The sequence below is a fragment of the Onychostoma macrolepis genome, chromosome 18 (genome assembly GCF_012432095.1).
Source record: "Onychostoma macrolepis isolate SWU-2019 chromosome 18, ASM1243209v1, whole genome shotgun sequence".
In the NCBI taxonomy this organism is placed as follows: domain Eukaryota; kingdom Metazoa; phylum Chordata; class Actinopteri; order Cypriniformes; family Cyprinidae; genus Onychostoma; species Onychostoma macrolepis.
In genome coordinates this window covers 21195049-21203747 of record NC_081172.1, presented here as the reverse complement: position 1 = coordinate 21203747, position 8699 = coordinate 21195049, and positions in this window count along the sequence as shown.

The following is an 8699-nucleotide window of genomic DNA, read 5'->3' as shown; positions in this document are numbered from 1 at the left end:
CAAGGTTTAATTTTTTTCTCCATTCTGTCACAGAGGGAGTTTTGGTTCCTTGCTGCTGTCGCCTCTGGCTTGTTCAGTGGGGGACACTTAATTTCTAGCGATTATCGCCGATTTGAATGCACAGATACTATTTAAACAAAAAAATGTTGTGTTTAATCTTATCATTATAGATTACTGACACTCTATCCTCCAATTTGATACTGTTAAGTGCTTTGACAATCTGTACTGTTAAAAGCGCTATATAAATAAAGGTGACTTGACTTGACATTCAAAATCCACTTGGCTCAAAAATCTGAGGGGCCACGTGCTGAGTGACATGACTGGTGACATAATTAATGCAGCCTAAGCCCTCGAGGACACTGGAGCTGATCTCACTTCAATGTCAAGCCAACTTTTTGACAGACTTCATATTGAAGGTAAGAGACAGAATTGGACTTTTAAATATCAGAGGTGTGTGCTGAATGTGCAATCCTACAGCCAAAGTGAGGTCCAACTTGAACAGGTAGCTCCCATTCACCTGACCATCGGCCCTACGAGCTTAGTAGCCCTATGACTTAGCCTGTCAACCATGGTGACTGCCAAGGGCATCTGTGCCCTGAACTTAAAGTGGAATGACAGATGCTTAAACCATTACTTCCTGGTCCTTCCAGACGTACAGCATGATGTTTACATCGGAGCAGACATTTTGATTCGCCTCAGGGCTCATGTGGACATGATCAATAAAGTGATCAATAAAGTGATATGGGCTCCAATGACCTCACAGTCCCCCACTGTTCCTGTCAACCTCGAGAACCTCCTGTCAGGCCAAACCATCCTTGAGTCCTGCACACTAATCAATGAACAAGAGACTGTAGTATCAGTTTATACCAAAGGGGTCGCTGTTCGACTCAACCTGCAATGCTGTCAAACCCTCAGCCACTCATTGGGCTTCTTCCAGCCTTCACCCGAGTGTGGGGAACTGGGCCTCACTTTGGAAGCCACACCCCTCGTTGAAGTGACATCTTGGGCAGTTTACATCCTGTTCAACAACTCCACAGAAATGGATGTCAGAGTGCCTAAGGCCTACTGTCTGGGTTGGCTAATGAGTTATGACTTCCATGATTTTGAACTGATTTTACCAATAATTGGGCCCATCCCAGATTCAATGATTCCAGAAGGAAGCTCAGGCCACACAGTGTAAACAGCAGCCTTCAAGATCATCACTATATCTTCAGTCATGCCAGTAGTCAAGGAGTAGGTGTGTAGAATAGAGCTAACAGAAGACCAGCATCTTGCCATGTAAGACATATAAAACAGGTGTCGTTATCACGGTGGCCCATGACACAGCTTGAGCAGGAGATACCAAGAATCAGAGGTGCCACAATTTTCTCCACACTTGATGTGGCCTCAGGATTTTGAACTATACCAGTGCATCCAGAGGACAAACACAAGCTGGCTTTCACCTTCTGTAGTCGACAGTACACCTTTACAAGGTGCCAATTCGGCTATGCCAACTCACCCAACAAATTTAACATCTTCCTCAACAAAGCATGCCCAGATGCCAGAGTACAAGGGAACCTTGTCAAGGTGGATGACATTCTCCTGAAACACATGACGGTGGCTGATCACCTGAAGGAAATTGTCCACGTCCTGCTGGGGGGGGTCTGTAGCGTCTGCTTAGGATGATTGTCATTGATTGTTTAGGCTTTATGTCTTAGAGACCCTTTTAGCCTTTTTACATTTGCATATAAATTACAGACATGGCCCCACATTCTACATTTATATGGGTGCTAAATTGCCAATGGTTCTCCCCACTATCAAGAAGATACTAAACAGATCAACTCTCTGCTCTCCACATCAGACTTCAAAGGCATTCCAATGAGAAGCCAGTCACACTCGATACCAGGCACCAAATGCCTGGTGGCCAGCGAACTACCCCCATGCTCACAATACAAATAATGCACATATATAAAGACATTTTCTTTATTTAGACTATAATTAATCAGTTACAAATGTATCTGGTATATGCATGTGTTGTTTGTATGTTTCCCTATTATATTAGCCTAGTTACCACTTGTTATTTGTATTAGCTAAACTCTAAATGGCTATCTGGCTATCCTTTACCAGCCCGCATGAGGTAATTCATGAATTAAACGTCAATCGCAAATAGGTGTAATTAAGTGCACGCAATACAACTGTTACATGTCTGCCTGTCTTAGTCATCGTTTTCCTTATTTGGTTTGGTTCCTGCTCTCATTAATCTTTTGTTCCGGTCCCTTTAAAAGTCCTGAGTTCTCCCTCTTTGGTTGTCCATGATTAATGTTTGATAACGTTATGTAGAGGTACTAATGTTATGTTTATGTTATATTGTTCCTGTATCTACTAAATCTTCATTAAAAGAACATATTTTGCTATCATCGCCTCCTCACCCTCCTTGAAGGACCTACACCGTAACAACAACCACACTGCTTTTATTTTCAAGGCAACAGCAATTATTATTAGGCTCTATTATTATTATTATTATTATTATTGTTGTTGTTGTTGTTGTTATTGCTATTATTTAATTTATATAGCCTAGGTCCATTCGTGTGACAGTATCTCAAATGTGTTCGCATCCATGTAAGACAACTTTCAAGAAATGTGAGTTTGCTGTTAGCCTTTATGTTAGCTAACGTAAAAAAAAAGAATTTCTTATTTTTGTCTAAATATTTTTCTTCATTACACATCTTGTTTGGTCTTATTTCGTATTTTTGCATGTTGAAAATAACCTAATTTACTTTGCCATGAAGATGCAAAGTGTGAAACTGCAGTCTAAGCTAGCATTTTTATAAATATTTGTAAGATATATATATTCAGCATATTTTACTTAACCTGTTTTGTATCTTAATTATTTAATCCATAAATTAGTCATTAAAACAAGTTTTTATAAGAGCGACATCCGTTTATTTTTGATCAACAATAATGATCAACGAATTGGAGCAGGTCTGTTAGATCATTTTAAAACGTCAAATAGCCTTCAATTTATAGGTTACTGCATCTGTCTCGGATGTAGACTAGTGAAGATTTATTTTAATAAACCTGTTTGTGCGGAGTATGGAATGCACTTGCATGCAGTGAGTTGCATTTTTTCCTGACAATGAAACAACTTAAAATCAGTTCGAAACTGATTTTATTTCTGTAAACTCACAACAACAACAAAACATTGCTTTTGAAAAACAATTAAAAACAAACTGGACGCACTTTCTGCCATCTCTGAATCTGGAGCGCGTAACAAACCCCCCTGAAACTCAGTGTATGGCTGCCTCACAGACATGTGAAATATATCTATAGAACGTTTAAAATGTCTACTTTTAAACGAACCAATTCAAAAACAAATATTCCCTGATTACTGCAATCTGTATGTAGGTTGCATTTCTCTCTAAAGTCGTGTCCAGTATGGAGATGAGTGTCATTATTGTGTATTTCATCTTTGCAGCCGACAAAGACTCAAAGACTAGTTTATAAATAAATAATTAAAATATCTCCTTTTTTCCCCGACACATTCATAATCATTGGGCGACTTTTGCCTGTGCTTGGTGGCAAACTTTATGTGTGTGCTTGAGCGTGGAATATATTGAAGCTCATTGGATTTGGCCTATTAGCTTTAGCGGAGCAGCTCTATAAAGTTTTTAAAGCATTTTATAGCTACGTGTTTCCATAGTCGGTTTAATTCCGCTTTCAGAACTGTCATGTCTGTAACGGAGAGATGTCCGTGCGTAACATTGATTTTTCCTCTGAAACACAAAAACTAATATATTGAAATATGTATATTTTACGTTTTGTGAATAGTCAACCCTTTCCATTCGGCAACAATTGTTGCCTCTGGGCTGTGCATTGTAAATCACAGAAAGTCTACAAAATACGTTGTCTCCCAAAAACTTGGGTCTTTTTTTTTGTCACGTCCATAACGCATGAGCATTTTCCTCATCTAATAAAATATGTTTATAGACTGATATTTTACTGATGTCTGGACTCTACTTTCAGGGATTTAGAAAAATATAAAGAGATGGTTCAATATATTGGTAATGAATACATTCTATGAGAATTTATGTTTCAGGTTTTGACTGTGAATGTCATGTCCATAATCTTTGAAATACTTGATTTTTTGTACAAAGTTGTGATGGTAGTTTTTGAAACACTGCAAAAAAAAATGCACATTTTCAAAACTGTTTTTGTGAATGTTCATTAAATAGTGATATAATTGTGTGCTCACCATTTTCATTGTATGATTGTAATGTTTCATATACTGTTTTTTAAGTGTATTGGTCCGGCCCTCTGCAATCGTCCAAGTTTGTCATGTGGCCCCTTGGGAAAATTAATTGCCCACCCCTGGTCTTTGGTATAATGCATATTAAAGTTCATAGGTGCAGAGCTGCTTTGTTTACAGCAAAAACCAAGGAAACTCTTAAAGCGCCACCTGCTGGCAGAGAGTGAATGTCCGCTTCTCATTCAGCTTGTCTGCTGTTTCTATTGCATGCAGATATTTTTTATGTATAGTTTCACAAAACTGAAGTCAAACCATTCTGTTTTTGCTTCAAATTTAGAAATTATACAATCTAATTTAGATTAAAAATTGCTCATGTTGCATGTATGCAGCATCTTTGTTTGGATCGTGATTAAAATGCAGTGGTTGCCTCTAATTTTAAATGGAAAGAGTACAGACAAAGCCTTATTTTGATTATATGAAGAGATTTATTTTATTTGTGTTACTTATTTATTTGATTTGGGGCTTGTTTTAAAATTTCAATTTAGTTTTGTTATTTAGTAGACACTTTTATCCAAAGAGAATTAGAAATAAGGACAATAGAATCAATCAAAACCAACAAAAGAGCAATAATATGCAAGTACTATATTAGTATATTATTATAGTGTTATATTTCAATTTCACAAAGCAATGTGCAGCATTTTGTCCAAGCAATAATAAAAGGACACATTTAATTTACAACTTGTCTTAAATCTGATTTTGTAAAAAATAATAATAATTGTGAATCGAATCGAATCGAATCGTGATATCAAAACCATGAATCGAATCAAATCGAATCGTGAGTTGAGTGAATCGTTACATCCCTAACTCAGACTCCAAGTTCGGGAGGAAGACACACTCTGTCAGTTTAAATCTAGATTAAAGACCCATCTTTTTAACCTGGTTTACACATAATACAGTAATACACTTCTAATATTCAAATCCGTTAAAGGATTGTTAGGCTGCATTAATTAGGTCAACCAGAACCGGGAGCACTTCCCATAACACCCGATGTACTTGTTATCGTAAGAAGAATGGCATCTACACTAATATTAGTCTGTTTCTTTCTTATTCCGAGATCACCGTAGCCACCCGATCCAGTCTGTACCCAGATCAGACGGTCACTGCAATCACCCGGATCCAGTCCGTACCCAGATCAGATGGTGGATCAGCACCTAGAGAAGACCTCTACAGCCCTGAACATCAGCAGAGATCAGGACACCTAGATGAGCCCCAGAGACAGATCCCCAGTGAGGACCTCGTCACCTAGACAGCCATCGGGACAAGACCACGGGAACCAAATGAGTCTTTTACCCAATCTGACTTTGCTGCAGTTGGAATTGAACTGCTGGTTCGTCTGGCCAGAGGAGAACTGGCCCCGACTGAGCCTGGTTTCTCCCAAGGTTTTTTCTCCATTCTGTCACCGATGGAGTTTTGGTTTCTTGCCGCCGTTGCCTCTGGCTTGCTTAGTTGGGGACACTTAATTTCCAGCGATATCGTCAACTTGATTGCACAGATACTATTTAAACTGAACTGAGCTGGATGATGACATCACTGAATTCAATAATGAAATGCCCTTAACTGAAAATTGAGTGTTTAATCTTGTCATTTTACATTATTGACACTATTTTCCTATTTTGATATTGGGAAGTTGCTTTGACACAATCCGTGTTGTTAAAAGCACTATATAAATAAAGGTGACTTGACTTGACTTGACATACGGTCATGAAAAACCTGGAAAAGTCATGTAATTTTAAAACAGCAATTTCCAGGCCTGGAAAGTTTTGGAAAAATAATTCCAGGAAGTTTTGGAAGAGTCATGTTTCACAATTCTCTGTACAATATAATAATGTTTAATCAGTTCCTGAATTTCGGTGCGGGATTGCGCATATATCGCATTACTCATTCCCGCAGCTTTTGACTTTAAAATGAGGGAAATTCCTGCAAAACATTTATTCAATATAGCATGTAGGTTAGATGAGTAAATAAATTCAAACAAACCATCATATCAAAGCAGTCATTTGAAAACAGCATGAGTGATTCAGCTGTAACGAGTCCTCTCTCTTTTACTTTGTTTTCACATCGGCGCATCTAGTGCTGCTGCACGCTGTGATACAAGATTTTAGCTCGCTTTTCAGTACAGTTGACAGAATTGTCAATTGCCTTTGCATGGTTGCATCGTCACAAAAATGTATTATTCGCACGTTATTTTATGCCTTTCGGTACTCACGCGCTCACAGTCACATCCAAAGAGTACGCTGGGACTTGAGTTTGGTACCAAGCAAAGCTTGTTGCATTTAAGTGGCCAAATACACACAAAATGACGTCAAAATGTTCGTCCTGGCGAGTATCCTCATAAGAACTGTTGGTTTTGTCTTAAGTTAATGTAAACAGTTGCGATTGGATCCGTGAAATAGGTCTTGGGGACAGCAGGACAGCAGCCTAATAAATTTGTGCCGTCTGTCATTAATGTTAATCAAACAACAAAAGACAGAGAAAATCCCTCACTGCTCTTTACTAGATGTTTTGTTGCATAACTTTAATATGTTAATTTAAAGTTTATTCAATTTCTGTAGCTTGTTTAAAACACTTTCATATTTTAGAAAATGTAGTTAATATTTGCATCATTAATGATTTATCTTATCCACCCGCAACCCATCCGAAAACAATCAGAATGCAATTTTTTATTACCCGACCCACCCGACACGCAGATTATCCGCAGCGCCCATGGACATAACCACCATCCGCGCATCAATAATAGCTACTCAAAATGACATACACAATGAGTGATTAGAACATGATAGTCAAATGGGTAACACTTTATTTTAAGGTGTCCTTGTTACACATTTTACACAAACTTACTATTATAATAACAATTAATTATACATAATTACATACAAGTAACCTAAGCCGAACCCTAATCTTAACCCCCATATAGTAAATACATGTAGTTAATAAATATTACTCTGTACTTAAATGTATAATTACACTGTAACAAGAACACCTTAAAATAAAGTGTAACCATCAAATGTGTTGGTTACATACATGATATGGAATTATGCAATGGAATAATATTTGTTCATAAGTCCTTTTAGCATCATTTTGGTGCATTTATATGTTTAAACAACCTGGTCTCACAGAATTCCGTGTAATGACCACGGACCCTTAACTCCGAATCTGTGGTTTTAAAATTACAACGAAGGATTGTTCGAATGGTGGATAAAGAACCCCGATTAACTTCCAAACAAATTCAAGCTGATCTGCAGACACAGGGTACAACAGTGTCAGCTCGCACTATCCGTCGCCATCTGAATGAAAAGGGTAGGTAGGAGACCCAGGAGGACACCACTGCTGACACAAAGGCATAAAAAAGCAAGACTGGAGTTTGCCAAAACTTATGTGACAAAACCACAATCCTTCTGGGAGAACGTACTGTGGACAGATGAGACAAAAGTAGAGCTTTTTGGTAAAGGACATCATGGCTAGGGGTGTGCAGCGAAGCGAGTATTTCGGTATTTGTACCTGTAACAATCACAAAATTATTCGTGTCTGTATCTGTATTCAGATAAAACTGGAAGTAGATGGAGCTTTAACCAAAACTTCGTACAGTTGCATACTTGATAAGACCGTTATGTCTGTTTTATGCATTGAATAAATAAAGCATTTAAAAAAAAAGTCTATGGTTTTATTGCCTTTCTTTTTTTTTTCGTAGTTATCACTGAACAAATATGCCATGTTTAACTAAAATATATATTTTTTTATGATTATAACGTTTATTTAAATCTCTTCTTACAGTCTGAGCCGATACCCTTGTATAGGCAGTGCTTCAAGACTGTTGTGAACTTTTATCTTCTACGAAGCAGAGACCAGGAGACGTTGGGATATCTTTCATACAGAAGTTACTGTTTATTGAGAACTCGCTGTGCGTCGCTGTAGTCATCCAAGTCTAACTAAAGCAGTGATACATTGTAGTTTTAAATACATTTTAGGGGGCAGTGCTTAGGAATGGAGACCAAGCACCTGGGTGACAACTTTAAACAAAGCATGCAAATGAGAAAGACAGACCCAATCAACAACACTCGATTGCATTGATAATCCAATCAGTCTAACGATTCATGTCTGGGCCAGGGGGCTCCGAAAGCCATTTGCAGAACAAAAGATTCGAGTCTGGCTCATTTCACTTACAATAGGAGAACAGGAACTGGCAGGGACCTCTTGCATCTGATGTAGTGATCTGACTCATGTCACCATTTTTCACCTTAAATGTTAAATACAAGGTATATAACTTCTTCAGTTTGTACACTATTACATTGGAATCTAAATTAAACATTTAAATAAATTTGTAATCCCACAATTCCCCCTTTGAGAGTTCTAATAACTCTCACAAAATACAAATTTAGACACTTAAAAAGTTTATTCTTGTAACTTGTGATCGTTA